At 47.8% G+C, this 16,329-nt stretch overlaps 1 protein-coding gene across 1 annotated transcript in view; it reads right to left on the bottom strand.

The window, feature by feature from the left end:
- Positions 1 to 16,329, bottom strand: part of RFX4 (regulatory factor X4) — a 165,840-nt gene that overhangs the window by 148,593 nt on the left and 918 nt on the right. The window lies entirely within an intron of this gene.

Below are 16,329 nucleotides of genomic sequence, written 5' to 3' on the forward strand. Positions count from 1 at the left end.
ATCACACAAATAGAGACATAATTACCAAGAAAGCCAGGGGAGAGAAAAAAAAAGAAAGGTCTGACCTAATCTGTGAGAGTCAAGGAAGCTTCTCAGAGGAGGCAGCATTAAACTGACAGCTAAAGAGTAAGAAGACATGTGTTACTACCCCAGGGAAAAGAGGGAGGAGTGTTCCTGGCAGAAGGAATGGCATATGCAAAGTCCCTGAAACTGGCAGAAGAATGACACACCCAAGAAATTGACAGGCAGCCTGAGTGTGAATGGACACATTCATTCAGGTGTTAATTCAACATGTGTTTACTGAGACTATCCTGTATAACCAGCACTCTGTAACATGCTAAGGGGCATGTGCACATGAAAGCCCTGCCTCTGTACTCAGGGCTGGGTTAAGGAGTCTGGATTCTATCCAGTAGATGGTTGAGAACCTCTAAAAGTTTTTGGGTAGAGTGTGGCATAAACAAATCAGCTCTGTGGGCAGCTCCATCCGGGGCTACTAAACACCATTTTAGTGGGGAGGGAAAGGGAAGCAGGAGACCATATCATTTACCATCTAAACCTGGACATTTCTGAGACTGAAAAGCAGTGTTAGTAATAATTTTGCCAGGACCATATGTGTAAACCAGGATTGTCCCAGGCAAACTGGGACTTAATGTCCCCCTAGTAGGAGGCCACTGCAAGAGTCTAAGTCTTCGATGCTTGAACCAGAACAGATGAGTGAGATGAGAAAAGATAAGAACTCTGCCCTCCTTCTAGCTAACTGTATCCACTCCTCTGGCTGATCCATGCGACCAGTGTCCCCAAGTCTCTTCTTCATCAGCTGGGGTCTCAATCACTGCATGATGCAAGTGAGTCCACTAATGACACATCCTGGAACGTGGCCTCTCAATGAAGTACCATCATCCTCGTCAACATCATCATGGGAGCAATGACTTGCCCAAGATCACACAGCCAGTAAGCAGCTGAGCCAGGGTTTGAATCTGACTCTAACCTAACCATTAACTGATACTGTAATACCCACAATTACACATGCCTTAAAGTCTCATTGTGAGCACTAAGCTGTGTCTAAAATAACACCAAACACACAATATGTGCTCAGAAATGTTACTGCTCCTTCTTACTTCAGGAAAACTCAATATAGAAAGCTCTAAAGTGGGCAAAGAGATTAATTAAGGTGTCATTGTTTGCAATATACAAGAATTAGCGAGGGAACCCTGAAGGTGCACCAATGCTGATATTTCACAGATCATGAACTCACCAACAGTCTCCAGAGACTAGAGAAAATTAAAGCTAAGGTGTTCAGTGCCATCTCCTGTCGAAGATAAATTCAATGTGAAAGGAAATCTCTGCTCTGAAAATATCTCTGGGAACACCAGAGTTAATGTACATAATTGCATAACCAGGTTGTAAAAATTTCATTTCCCCTCCACTTCTCGGTGGGGGGGGGCATACCTACCCTTACCCAAATGTTGGCAGACTTTTTCTTTGTTTCTATTGCTATTATTACAATATTATTAAAACACAGAAAATCTGAAAAAGATTACTGGAGCCAAGGCTACTTGCTGTGCACATCATCTGGTATTATGTGACTCTTGACATCACTGCCTTTCCTAGGTTTTTGTTTGTTTGTTTACCTCTTCTGCATTTCTTCTCACCCCCTGTATTAGAGGATGTGGATTCCCCCTCCGAAAACTCAAGAGTCAGGCACTCCTGGCTGCCGGACCCAAAGAAACTTCAAACTAGCCTGCACTTTTGAGATAAATCAACAAAATATCCTTCTCTTAAGCAAAGCGCTTTTTTCTTTCCTGTGTTAATCTATCGAATAAATTATACTTTTTAATGTTGAAAAGAGAAACATATTGACCCACCCCTCTAACGTGTGAACTACTTGTCCTTTTTCTGTATTGCTCCCCAGCCTCATGCGCACCTGTGCACATATGTGAACTGTGATCTCAGGGAATGTACAATTTCTATTCCTTTTCCTCTCAACATTCTATCATGGAGATTTCCCCTCTGTTGCTACAGTCCTCACGTTCATCACTGTTTAATACATGCCCAGTGTTCCACTGAGCTAACGTTCCTATTTTTTACCATGTTTTAATGGACAACTTGGTGCATGTAATGTTTTCTTTCATTTGGATCATTTCCTGAGAATCACCTAGGAGAAGGAAAAGTAAGCATGTGGGCTTCGTAACTAGCTACAGACGAATGGTCTGAATTACAGCCTTAGTACCTACTAGTGAAATAACTTTAGGCAAATTCTCTAAACCTCAGTGTCCCCTTGTGTAAAATGTGAGTAATAATGATGTGCCTACCTCATCTTAGTGGTGTGTGATTGCAGTGAACAAATGCATGGAAAGTACTTAGAGCACAGTGCCTGGCACAGAGCACGTTCTAAATACATGGAACTGCCGTGAGTCCCAGGCACCTGGTTATGACCAAGCCACTTTTTTGGTTTGTTTGAATAACAATGTAGTAGTTAAGGACACAGACCGTGGAGCTCAACTGCCAGGTTCAAGTCTGACTTCCTTTAAGTATGACCTTGGGTGAGCAACTCAACCTCCTTGAGCCTCAATTTTTTTTTTTTTTTTTTTTTTGCGGTACGCGGGCCTCTCACTGTTGTGGCCTCTCCGGTTGCGGAGCACAGGCTCCGGATGCGCAGGCTCAGGGGCCATGGCTCACGGACCCAGCCGCTCCGCGGCATGTGGGATCTTCCCGGACCGGGGCACGAACTCGTGTCTCCTGCATCGGCAGGAGGACTCTCAACCACTGCGCCACCAGGGAAGCCCCTCAATTTTTTTTAATCTGCAAAATGGGAGTGGTAATAATAGCACCTCATGGGGTTTGTATGAGAATTAAGTGAATAAGGCACAGAGAATGTTTACATGGTAAGCACTAAATAAGTCTTAGCTATTATAATTTTTATATCATGCCCACCTCCCAGGAATTACTCTTTAGTTCCTTCCTGTTATCATTCTTTCTGTTTGATTCTTGGATCTCTTGGTGCATGGCCTTGGGAGCCGGCAGGACACTAATTCTAATCCTCCCCTTACAAGGGACCAAGTAAATTCTGCAACCCTGGGCAAATTACTTAACCTCATGGACCTCAATTTTCTTCCTATATTAAAAATACTTACCCCATGAGGTTACTATGAGGATTAGGAAAAATAATATAAGCTCCTTAAGAGCTGACTGTACCTTATTCCCCACACTTAGGACGGTGCTTGGCACAGAAGAGCAGATCAATGAGGAGAGAAGAGGAAGGGCTGAGAGGAGAGAGGGAAAGAAAGAAATGAATGAGGCACCAGCACCATGCCTGGCTCACAGGGGCTCAAGAGTGTCCGTTCATCTGCAGTTAATCTATGAAGTACTTGCTTGCATGGAGTCTTGAGCCAGGCTTCCTAGAAAGCAGGCGAAGAGATGCAGCATCCCTCAGAATATGAAGGAGGAATTGATTTATATCTTAAGTAAACACTCATCAAGCACTGACTTGTGTGAGACACTCTGGAAGATGCTTTGCACTGTACTAAGCACAGAGAATAACGACACAGGTGGAAATCTTGAGGAACAAAGGAAGAAGCATCAAGTAAACAATGAAAATGAGGATTGGAAGTATGTGCACTTCAGGCCCACGTGGATAAGAATGCTGTGAGGCAAAGTTAAGACAGTCAGAGCTCTATGTGGAAGGGAAACCACCAACACCTTCATTACAACTGCATGTTTTTAATTGGTATGGCGATGGCCTGGTTTAAGAAAGCAGGACTGGGCTTCCCTGGTGGCGCAGTGGTTGAGGGGACACGGGTTCGTGCCCCGGTCCGGGAAGATCCCACATGCCACGGAGTGGCTGGGCCCGTGAGCCATGGCCACTGAGCCTGCACGTCCGGAGCCTGTGCTCCGCAACGGGAGAGGCCACAACAGTGAGAGGCCTGCGTACCACAAAAAAAAATTAAAAAGAAAGCAGGACTAGCTTTGGTGCCATAACAACCTCAGTTCAGATACTCTCACTGTACGAACCGATGCACATAGAGTGACTGAATCCCACAGAGTGGCAGTTTCACTAAGTATAAGATGGGAATGATCCTGCCCAGATCACAGGTTTATGAGGCTATGTATTGAAAAGACTGAACACAGTGGAAGTGTTGTATAAAATGTTTTCTTCTCCTATGCAGTCCTGGGGGAAGGGGCAGAAAGGGGAATGGGGAGAAGGCAGGTCTTGGAAGCTACTAGGGGGACACAAGAAGCAAGTGCTCGAAGCACCTTCTGTTTATTAAGCTTTTACAGCATGCCAAGGCCCTGTGTGGACCCCTTTATATGCATTAGTTCATTTAATCCTCACAAGACCCCCTAAGGTAGGTACTCTGCATGATCCCACGTTACTAACAAGCAAACTGAGGCTCAGAGAGGTCACGTGACTTGCTGAATTCACACATCTAGCCCATGGCAAAGCCGATTCTCACTAAGTCTATGGGATTCTATAGCCAGAGCAGTTAATGATTGTATCAGCGATTGCAAACTCCCTGCTATTAATGATTGTATCAGTGGACTTCCCTGGTGGCGCAGTGGTTAAGAATCCACCTGCCAATGCAGGGGACACGGGTTTGAGCCCTGGTCTGGGAAGATCCCACATGCCACGGAGCAACTAAGCCCGTATGCCACAACTACTGAGCCCGCATGCCACAACTACTGAAGCCCGTGCACCTAGAGCCCATGCTCCGTAACAAGAGAAGCCACCACAATGAGAAGCCTGCGCACCGCAACAAGGAGTAGCCCCTGCATGCCGCAACTAGAGAAAGCCCATGCGCAACAACAAAGACCCAACATAGCCATAAATAAATAAATAAATAAATGAATAAATAAATATTTTGAAAAATGATTGTAACAGTGATTGCAAACTGTGACATGCTATGCAATGGAAGGGGCTGTTACTTTAACACCCAAGGTTTTTATGCTTAACCTATTGTAAGGAAAATTATGTCTGTAAGTAAATAGGTATGAAGCCTTTGATGATATAAGATGTCAGATTTGCCAGAGTAACTGGCAGGCGGGGGATACCTCCCCAGTGGTGGTGCCAGGTTGAACTCAGAAGCTCTGAGAACAATTAGAGATGAAAGGAACGCCTGACATGAAGGTGCCCCCGCAGGAAGGGGCCCCCGTGGGTGTCCTCAGTCAGCAGTCTGCTACCAAAGTCACATCCAGGTGCCCCTGACAGCCAGAAGCCCACCGACACCCGTGACAGTGTGCTCCAGAGAACTGCAGCATGAGCGGCCATCTCCCCCAGGATCAGGGGTACCTTGACCTCCTGAACTTCGTTACATAGTAGAGCAGGTGAGCTAGGATGGACACCTCTGAGGTCCTCCTTCTAACTCCAGGTCTTAGGAGGCAAGGAGGCAGCCTGGCTTTGAAATCAGAATAATCTGTGCTCAAATCCTCATTTGACACTAGCCATTTGGCCTGGACATGTTACCTAGGCTCTCTGCACCTCGGTTTCCTCTTCTGTAAGATGGGGAAAATAATGCCATCAGTTAGGTATGAGAATTAAATGAGTTAACATGCATAAGCATTTAGCACAGTGATTGGAAAAGATTATAAATGTTATTAATCTGCTATCCGATTTCAAAAAGGGAGTCACTTGATTAAAAAAAGCAATTAATAATTTTGAAAATAATTCATTAAGGCAGCCTGCCGTCAATTACCAAAATAATTCGTGTAGTTCCCTCCTTCTCTCCCATCCTCCCTCTGTCCCTTCCTTCCTCCCTTGTCTCTTTCCTTCCTTCTTTCCTTTCTGTCTCTCTTCATTCCCTTTTCCTTCATTCTTTCCTTCTCAAAAACAATCTATGTATCAATATATAGTCTCCAGGTACTATGTACAATCATACGGCTTTGGTGTTTTTTTCCCTTTCTTCTTCTTTTTTACGTATGTCTCAATACCAAGAAAAACTCTGAACAGAACGCAGACCCACAGGGAATCCTTTTTTGAGGTTCCTCATCTCTTGGATCTCTCTGGACCCCTCTGGACCTCTCTGCCCTGCACGCTTTCCCTGCTATGCTCGGGGCTCAACCAGCCCAAGTCAGGCTCACGCCTGTTGCCAGTGAGACCAGGTCCAGGCAGGCAGCTCTCCCCGCTCCCAGTGCCTCCTCAGGAGCACCCTGCAAGGTAGCCCAGGAGGAGAATGCCCTGCAGCCTGGGCACCCGGAGGAAATCCCAACAAAGCAGGCAAATAATTCATTCTTCTAATCACAGCAAAGTTTTCAAACTTTAAAACGGAGCCTTGATTAGAAGAAAAGCTGTTTTTTTTTTTCTAAAAGCCTGGCATTTCTGAAAAGGTCCCCTACCCAAACCACAGCAACCTCAAAAACTCTGCCCACTGAGTTGAAAATAAAAGTTCATGGAGACCAACGGCCCTCTCACAACAACAGCTCAACGCTTTAGAAATCTTCTTTCCAATGCTTAAAAGTTTTCACATTTTAACTGAGGGCCTGAAGCCCTCTGGGATCTTCCTTCCTTGTAAACTCCCAGGGCTTTCTCAGCCAAAGTTATTTACTTTTTTTATGATGTCTAATAATGCTTTGTGGAGAAACTATTTTGTTTTTGTAAAAGGAGCCATCAAGTAAAAAAAAACAACTCCTAGAAACAGAAATTTTAGCTTTTTTCGTAGCCATATAAGAATGATACAAAATTACTTGATTTTCTTTTCGGTAGAACAAAGAACTTATAGAGGCACCCAAATTCTCCCCCTGCCCCCACTCTACATTTGTTATCAGCAGTGGAACTGAACACCACAAAGAAAACACGGCGAAATATTCAAAGTGATCAATCAATTCCACCATAAACAGATCTGCGTTTATGCCATGGGCCCAATTCCAGAACTTCATAAAACCCCAACAACTTCAATAGGAATTTCACCTACCCATGAGCTCTGAGAACCAGTTCACAAACTATAAATACATCACATGTATCAACACCCCCAAATTTAGACTCATCGTTCAGAAAAAGATGATGTGGAGCTCAAATATCAGCCCTGCTTTTTAAAAAAATTATAAATTCTGTAATTGTAACATTCGAAGAAACGCCTCCTTCTTCAAAAGTGTAATATTAGCTTGAAATGACTTCATAGCCGTCACAAGATTCAAAACAAACGTGTTAACATAAGTTTCTCCACGAAATGCGTTCGTGCCTCAAAAATTGGCTGCTGGCGGTATAATTAGCAATCACTAATCACTCTTTAGATTATTCAAATGACAGTTCAAAATCTAGTTCAGGAGTAGTTCACTCGTGCTCACTGATACTGCATTTTCTCCAACATGATGGATTCAGGAGATCAATGCTTATGAAGTAGTAATTCTCCCTTCCAATTAAATAAAAATCTGCTATATTCATCAATCTCACTTAGGCTGCGTCTAAACAATGCTGACCTTTATAGCACAACTGGGTAGTCAGAAAACACGCAAGGCACTAAGCCCTAACTAACCTTCACTGGGTTGAAGCCTCTTCAAAGGCTTTCTTATTATCCCCTTGAGTTAAAGCAAAACAATCACAACAGTATAAACCCAACACGTCAAGGTTCACCTGTCTACTAATAATTATTGATGGCTCATAGGCAGATTATGCTTTTACATTTTATTGAGGATTAACCAACCACAGAAGTGGAAACTATACACCGATTTTAAAGAAATTCTGCTCTGAGGACCAGATCTGAGCACAGAAACCACGTAATCTACTGGCACAGGTAATTCAGCCCTGGTTGCCTAAATTCAGATCCTATTCAACTGAAAACAGAAGGGCTGAATTTCATTCTTTCTTTTCTGCTTTTTATGATCTTTCTCTCTCTTAAAGAAAGCTGTTAATATTTCAAAAACCCAAAAACCACAAGGTAGATAAAATCAAGTTATAAAGACAGAAACGGAACAAATGGACATTTTCTCCTCACGTTAGAAAAATATGCAAGAAAGGCCAAAGAGCTAAACGAGTTTCCTGCTAAAACAAGTTTCAGAGAAAGACTCACTTGAAACTGGTTTCCCCTTCTTGGAAGTCAAGTGTAAAATGGTTCAGTCTTTAATAAAACAGTGATGCCTACACGTATTGGGCAGTGGGGGGAGGGCAGTGGATGAAGAACGCGGGCCATCACGTTCTAGAACTGGAAGGGCGTCAGGGGTTGTGCAGGGGCCTTCATCAGAGGTGTGCACCGTACGTCTCCTCCGAGAGCTCCATGGAACTAACTTTCTTGCAGGATTCAAATCCCAGTCAACAGGTGTTGCCTCTACAAAGACACATTTTCCACTTCCTTTAACAAACTAGAAAACGCAAGGGTGAAACCATGGCAAACAGAAGCACATAAAATGCCTTGTTCATGGGAAAGGTAGAGAAATGAAGATGACATGAATCCCTCAGCCTAAAACCTTTTAGAAGAGAATGATTCATCTTGACATGAGAATTGAGACTATGTCTACGTAGTACAGAAAACATCTAGATATGCTGAAACAATCTAACATTTTTTCAGCATTCTTATCCCCTTTTCCCAACTAGACACCTAGGATTTGGCACAGGAGGCCAGATAATTATTTTCAATCCTAGTAAGGTCTGCCATTTACTGAGCAATTTCTAGGAGCCAGGCTTAACTTAAAGCGCACAATCTCATTATATCCTCTTTTTGTTCTTATTGAAGTATAGCCAACATACAATATTATGTTAGTTTCAAGTGTACAACATAGTGACCCGACAAATACATTACCACACAATCACCACGACAAGTCCAGTAACCATCTGTCACGACACAAAATTATTATAGCATTATTGACTATATTCCGTATGCTGTTACAGTACATCCCTGTGACTTATTTGTTTTATAACCGGAGCTTGTACTTCTTAATCCCCTTCACTTATTTCACCCAACAACCTCCTCCTCCCCAGTATATCCTCTTAAGAACCCTAGAAGGTAAAGAGTGCATTTTTTCACAAAGAAGGAAGTTGAGGCTTGAGAACTTAGGTCATTTGCCCCGGGTCACACAGCTAGCAAGTGACCAAGCAGGGATTTAAATCTTGGTCTGATTGCAAAGCCCATGTTCTTTTCATTAAAGCACACCCACATGTACCTGAAGCCATAGGGAACACATATCTGTGAATGACTTCTAGCTCTAATATATGGTTTGTTAAATTACCAAAAGGCTACATATATAATCACAGTACTTAATGGCTTCTGCCTCATTAGTTTATTCTGGCTGAGGTATGTTTGTATGTGAGCATGAATGAAGCCTAGACATTCACAGACACAAAGCGAATGGTAACTAAACTTCAAATGAATCCCCGAGAAGACTACAGTGCATTTCACATCTGTAGTAAAGATGTGTCCCTTTATGTCCCTATTTTTGCCAACGATAATTTACAATTTTGTCTTCACAGTATAAAAGACTACCCTTAATGCTTTCTTACAGGAAGAAAATAGCATGCTTTTGCTAAAATAATATACGCTTTCATTGGACATCCTTTCCAACACAACCCTCTCCCTCGCTAAAACAAAAAAGAAAAAGACAGTATAGCCTTGTGACTAAGAGTGCGGATCACCACAGGTTAGGGAACTTACCCCCTTCAAGGATACCCTTTATCTGCCTCCACTTCCCATTGCATAGAATGGAATGGATAACAACAGTATCCCTAACATATACTTTAAAATACAACTAATAATGAATTTAAAGTGCTTAGTACATGCCTGGCATGTGAAAGGCACGTGACAAACATTAGCTTTAAAAATGAAAACAAAAACCTGGATTTATTACTTGCATTCTGTCTCAGGAAAGTTTGGCACACGCAATTAAGATCGATCTTGCTTCCCATGCAGTCAAGGTATGTCTCACAGCCCAACTTCTAGAGCTCAGAAACTTTTCAGTTTTGAGCCTGTTGGTTTCCTCCTTTAAACTGCGAATGGTAACAGTTCCTTCTCCATAGCATTGCTGTGAGCATTACCTAGATAATGCATTTAAATTAACGTGCTTAGCAAAGTGAAAACATATAGTAAGTATTGAATATATGTTATTTATTATCACTTTCGCATTGCAGACTCACAACAGCCCTATCAGACGGTTCTATCAATTCTGTAAGAAAATTGAAGCTCAGCGATATCTAGCTTCCATACCAAAGACACACAGCTTCATGTGGCAGAAAGCCACCCTCTGAAAGGTAGCAACCTCCCCACCACCACACCATATCTTCATTAATCTAGATAGTGTTTTCTCTTCATAGTACATATCACTAGCTGAGATTATCTATATTTGTGTTTATCTGTTTGTCTGTCTAGAATTTATGCTCCAGAGGAGCAGAGATGGCATTTTAAAGCTCAGCATTTAGCAGAATGCAGGGCACATAGAAGACACATAGAATTCTTGAATGAATGGATGGATGAAACAAGCTAAAATTTGCCCAAAGTCTATACTCTACTCAACCCTTATGAGGCACTGCCTCCTACCACTGCCATCGTTTCAAATCCTCTTCAAAGCCAGAATCATATGACAACTTCAGAGACATTTTCTCTGGAGCTCAAAGACACAACATTCCTTGCTCCTCCACTCTCATCCATGCATTTCCCTTCTCACCAAGTGGGATTCAAATCCACCTGGCGGCCAGCGTCATCACCAAGCCCTGCCAGGCTAGCGCTCTACCAGTGTCCAGCTGAAGCAGGCAGGGTGGGGCGAGGGAATGGGCTTTCCCAGTCTGGCCTCCGATCCAGCTCTGCTACGTACAAGTTGTGACCCTATGCAAGTTCCAGACCCTCTTTCATCCTAAAAAGGGACAACCCAGAACTGCTGTCAGGCTTAAATGGCTAATGTGTGGTAAAGTGCCTGTTAATGGGGCTGCCACATGGTGGGTGTATAACAAGAGAGAGCATCCTTTCCTCCAGGCCCCAAGGGGACACTATTTTTCTGTCTCTTGCAGCGCTCACCACTCTCAATATGTCCATGCCTTCCCTCATCAAAACGTTTTAAAGTCCTTGACAGTAGGGACTGTGGCCTTATTCATCCCCAGGCTCTGCCACCCAACAGGTGCTCAGGGAGCAAGACTGAATAAAACCTCCGATAAATTCACCCAAAGTAATTTTTTTAACTTTTACCTGACACCTCCAAATTATCTGTCTTTGAGTTATTCTCTCCCCTAACCTTGATAAAATTGCAAAGACACCTCAAATAGAGTGGGTGTGGGGAGAAGCAACGTCAGAGATTCTCCCCCACCACCACGTTTTCCATCCTGCAGAACCGTGCATCACTGGAGGGGCAGCTGAAGAGTGTCCCAAGTAACCTGTACAGCAGGCAGGGCAGGCTCTCAGGGGTCTATGCAAGTGGAGACCTGACTGTCTGGCGTCCAACTTGTGATGTCACCATTCCATACCTTTTCAGCCTTCTTTTTTTTGCACAGACACCAAGGCAAACACACACATCAAACTGATTTAGAATCATGATTTTGCAGTGTTGGAAATAGAAGAGAAACCCTGTGCCTGATGCAGGTCACAATAATACCTCTCTCGTGGAGCGCTTGTGAGGATCAATGTGTGATGAACTACTTTATAAACCTAGTACCAGGCACGTATCACAGACACGGGCATGTAAATTAGTCATAAACTTTCAGACAGACCGTGGCAATCTTTACATCCAATCCGTTCATTTACAGATGAGGCGACAGAGTCTGGGGAGAATGGAAGGACTCCTCTGCTGAGGGGTGGCCAGGTGTGAGAAGAGCCTCACCTCTTCCTAAAAGCTTGAGCAACGGAGGGTAAAGTCTGGTGTACTCTTGATAGCAACATCTCACCATATGGGCCAGTGTGGCTTCTTATCCAGCATTTGTGGGGGTCTGTGATGCTGACTTCACCACCCAGAGGCATTTCAGTGTTGACGCCGGGTACAGCCCCATAAAATCTAACGCCTTAAGGAAAGCACCTCAGGTGTAACTGAGAAAGGCAATTACAGGTCCTTAAAAGGGGGTTATTCAAGGTTCTTGACTCTTAAAATCTTAAATGACTTGTAAAAATATTTTAGTATATTATTCGTTTGGGGAGAGAGTCACTAATTGCGCAGGGGATCATAGTTCAGATAGTGGTAACCTGGGTTCTATAGTAAAGAGGGATACATCTAATTTGTCAGAGAATCCCAGTCTGTGAGCTGTCTTACCCTTCATTTTACAGGCAATTAAAATTAATCTTGTAAAGGCTAGAAGATTTACCTAAAGTATCATTACAAGTGGCTGAGTCAGAATGATAACCCCGAGCCTTCCCCACTGTACAAAGGAGAAAAAAATTGGGAGGATCTTCTCTTCAGCACCCTCCCCACCCCTCCAAGATTTCTGACCAGGCACCTCCTTCTCTTCTCTTTCCCGCCTTATCCTAACCCCTTGCCCTTTCAGATCCAGTTTGGGCGGGGGGCGATGAGAAATTCATCTGGGGCGACCCACGGGTCGTGGGGAAGAAAAGCCAGAACCTTTCACGTTGGTGAGCCTGTGGCTCGTGGGGGGGGGGGGCGGGCGCACTGCCCAGCTGGCGCCTAACTTCGGGATGGGGAGGGAGGCTGGACGAGAACCCGGAGGAGGAGGGGTGGGAGAGAGAGCGCGCAGGCGGGCTGAGAAAAGGTGTAGCTGCTGGAGAGAAATTAGAGACCTCGGCGCCTCTGGGAAGCAGGATGGTCCAGCTCTCACACAGCGGCGGGGAGGCCCCGTGCAAACTCCTCTCTCCTCCTCGTACTCGGCCTTTTGTTGTCGGCCTCTGCCTCTGGCTCCCGCTCATGCCCTCCGGTCCCCTGCCCCCCCTGAAGTCACCCCAACTGCACTCATAATATTTTGCTTTGCGCTGGGTCTGTTTTCCACCACCAACTTCCAGCAGTCTCCATGGCGACGCGCTGGGGAGGGGGGCGGGCGCAGCTATGGAAATCCCAGGGCCTAGTCGCCGAACGGCCCCTGAAAACTTTTCCGGGTCTCCAGGACCTACAGGCCGGGTGGGAAAGCGCGCTGTCCCGGGCCGCCGCACCAAGTCGCGTGCGGGGCTCCCCGAGCCCGGCCTTCACGCCGCGTCCGCGCTGGCTAGTGCTGCAGCCACCCGGACTGGGGACCCGGGGACCACGCGGCTCTTAGTTGACCCTGATGCCAAACCCAGACGTCGGCACATGGCAGGTGGCGAGGGTGGCGCGAGCATGCCCCCTTTACCGGCCACACACACACACACACACACACACACACACGGCCGGGGAGGGCGAGACAGTCTGATTTGGGCGCGGGGGCAAAGTTCACAGCTCCGACCCCTTGTTCCCCGAGCTCGCAGTCCGAGTCCCGGGGCTGGAGAAGACGGCTGCTTTCCTAGGCCCGGGGCCTCCTCCCACCCGGGCGCTCTCTGCCCCGCCGGCCCCACGCCAAAGCCACTGAAGGTCCCCACCTGCGGGCCCTCGGAGCCAGGTCGGGCCTTGTGCTGAGCCGGAGGCCTGTAGACCAGAGTGTCTTCCCGCCGTTGTAGCCCAGGGAGCTCAAATCCGGCTCTAGGGGTGCTTTGGCCGCTCTGGGTTTTGGAGGTCGCGGCGGAAAGCGGGTAGAGGCAGAAGTTTCCAGGTCGGGTTCGTCACTGCCCCTCTGTAAGGCGCCGTCCCGTTTAACAAGAACCAACCCTTACTGTTGCGCAGGCGACCAACCTGGCCCCGGCCCACTTTGCACAAGTTCTCTGTGGCCTAAAACTCTACCTACTTTCCCCCCACCCCGCCCCTCGTTCTCGAATTTCCAGGTACCTTGAGTAACTGAGCAACGCTCGTCGGGGAGGGGCAGCCGGGATTGGAGCCACAGGCCACGAATACGTTAAGCGCCGGCGGAGGCCCGCGTGCGGACGGCGGGCCACACGGGGCTCGGCGCAGACTTTGCGCGGCGCGGGGCTGAGGCGCGAGCCGGCAGCGACGTAGCTGCAAACCGCGCACCGGGCGGAGGGCGCGTCAACCGCCCCACGCGTGCGCCTGCGGCCTCCGCCGCTCCCCGAGCCCGGCCGCGCTGCGGGCCTCCTGTGAGAGGAGCTCTGCTTTGTGGCACTCGGCGGCGGGCTAGGCCAGGGCCCAGAGTTGCGCGCCGGCTCCCCGGCCTCCTCCGACGGGGCATTGTCTCAGCCCTCACACTTGTTGAGTATTTTGGGAAAACTTGAGGAATATATTACCGCCTCGGTGCGCGGAACAAAGGGGCGCGTCTCCGCAGGCCACGCTGAAGAGGCCCCCAGGCGGACCACTAGAGCCCCGGCCCCCGCAAAACTGTCCTCCCGGGCCCGAGGCACGTTGCGGTGATTTTCCTTTTAAGAGGAAGGGACGGAGGCCTGGCCCGCCGGCCGCTCCGACCCCGGACGCTCCGGACATCGCCCCAGCACTTGCTGCGAATCGATCGTTCCAGCCCTTTCGGAATGAAATAATAATAACGATAATATTCGTGGTTCTGCTGTAAGATTTGCGCTCAATCTGCCGTAAAAGGAGCAGAATCGAACTGCTCCAAGGAGCGCAGGTCTCAGCAAGACGGGGAGAAAGGACCTTTACATAAAAAGGGAAACTCCAAAGAAAAGCTAATTGGATTAAGTTCTCTGGAAGCGAGGTGAGGGAAGGTCCTGGACCGGACCGCGCCGAGCCGCACTTCCCTTGTCGTCGGTTTTGCAAGCCCGAGTGAAAATGTCACCTGGTGCGCCTCGTGTCATTTCTTCACGCTGCCGTTTCCCAGAACTTTTTGAGTTCAGGATGGCGATCTAGGGATGTCTCAGATTTTCGAAAAGGGGAGGGGAGTGGATGGGAGAAAAGATTTCAGAACCCGTTGCGGGTGTCTGCTGTAAGTAATGACCAGGTGTCTCCAAGACCACTAGCTAGAGGACAGAAAACAGAACGTTTCCACAACCCCGCAGCTCTCCCCAGAACGCACCGAGAAGCTCCAGTCGTGTGGAAGGGGTGGCGAAAACCCCCAGCTGGGCCATGGCTGGTGTGGGGCATGGAGACCCCAAGTCCCTACGTGAACCCCTTGCAAATACTTGGTCACAAACCATGCAGACATGGGTTTAATTTTGTTCAAGGATATTCACCTCTAAAGTTGGGGTGCCCAGGAGGTGCGTAGTGGCACTAACACTTGGCATAGCAGTATGCAGGGAGGGTCTCTTTTCCCTCTCTGGGCGCCCTCTTTACCGCCAGCGGAGAGGATCCAGCAGGGCTGGTCGCGCACCCGCAGCCGGGCGGGCGGCAAGTGACGCCTCTCCTTACCTTCATTTGTCATTGCACATAGTAAGGAGTTCTTCGGGGCTCAGCCTTTCCCCACTCCCAGGGGACCCACACCCACCCGGGGGAGCGCAGTGGAGAAGGACTTAGCTCTTGAGATCAGAGATAGATAATTACCCTGGAAAATCAAAGATACCCCTGGCCAGAGGGTGTGGGCGTCTTGTCCACCAGGGCCCCAGCAGAAGCCAGGAGAGGCTGGAAATCTATCTGCAAGGACGGAAGAAAAACCATCTGGGGCAATGCCCAGATGACCCCTACTCCCACCCCACATCCATTTCCAGCCTGCTTCGGAGTGGAGATGGGGAAACAATCGTGTGGTGTTTATTTGCTCAGGGAGGAGTCGCGCGTGTGTTAGGGGATGGCAGAGACTGGAAGGCACTTGTTGCTCCGCGCTGCAAAGTCCAGCAGCGGATGCTCGTAGGCATCCCCTCAAGCATCGCGTCAAGCTGCTGCCTCGGCCCAGGCTGCTCTCACTGCCCTGTTTCTGCCTCTCCCCAAGAAACTCCAAGGCTGCAACCAAGCCGGGATAGGACTGCACTGGTTGGAAGACTGCGGCTGGGGGAGGAGGTGAACTTCCAGAGAATTTCTTTCACCTGGAAGGAGCACAGGGAGCATAACTCTGATCTAGAAGTTTGGCGGCTCTTCAAAGGCGCTAGAACTGGGAGGTGGCGAAGACTCTACTGGAGAAAGAACCGAGACGCTGGGCTTTTTCGTTGTAAGAGATTCCTTGGCTTGCTTTCTCTGTTGTTACGGACGGCCGCAACCCCAAAACCTGATGCCCACAGCCAACAGACCCCAAAGTGCCGAGCAGTTTGCAGACCCAGACGCCAGGCCTCGCCAGCCGCTCAGCGTCTTGTCCTCCCTTCAGCAGAATTACAATCCCCAAGCGGAGCGCATCGTCGGGTGCCCCTTCCGGGCAAGGAGGCTACACCCCGCCTCGGACGGCCCGGGGCTCCCTCCTCCAGACCGGGCGCGGATTCCCCAGGACCACCGGGTTCGCCGCCGCCACTCCCTCCAGCTGCGCATCTCTACCAGTCGGAGCCTCTGTCCCCACCTCCCAGGCGCTGTGCGGAGCCGTCGCCCTCCCCC

This window comes from Phocoena phocoena, chromosome 11 (genome assembly GCF_963924675.1).
Source record: "Phocoena phocoena chromosome 11, mPhoPho1.1, whole genome shotgun sequence".
NCBI classification, from domain to species: Eukaryota; Metazoa; Chordata; class Mammalia; order Artiodactyla; family Phocoenidae; genus Phocoena; species Phocoena phocoena.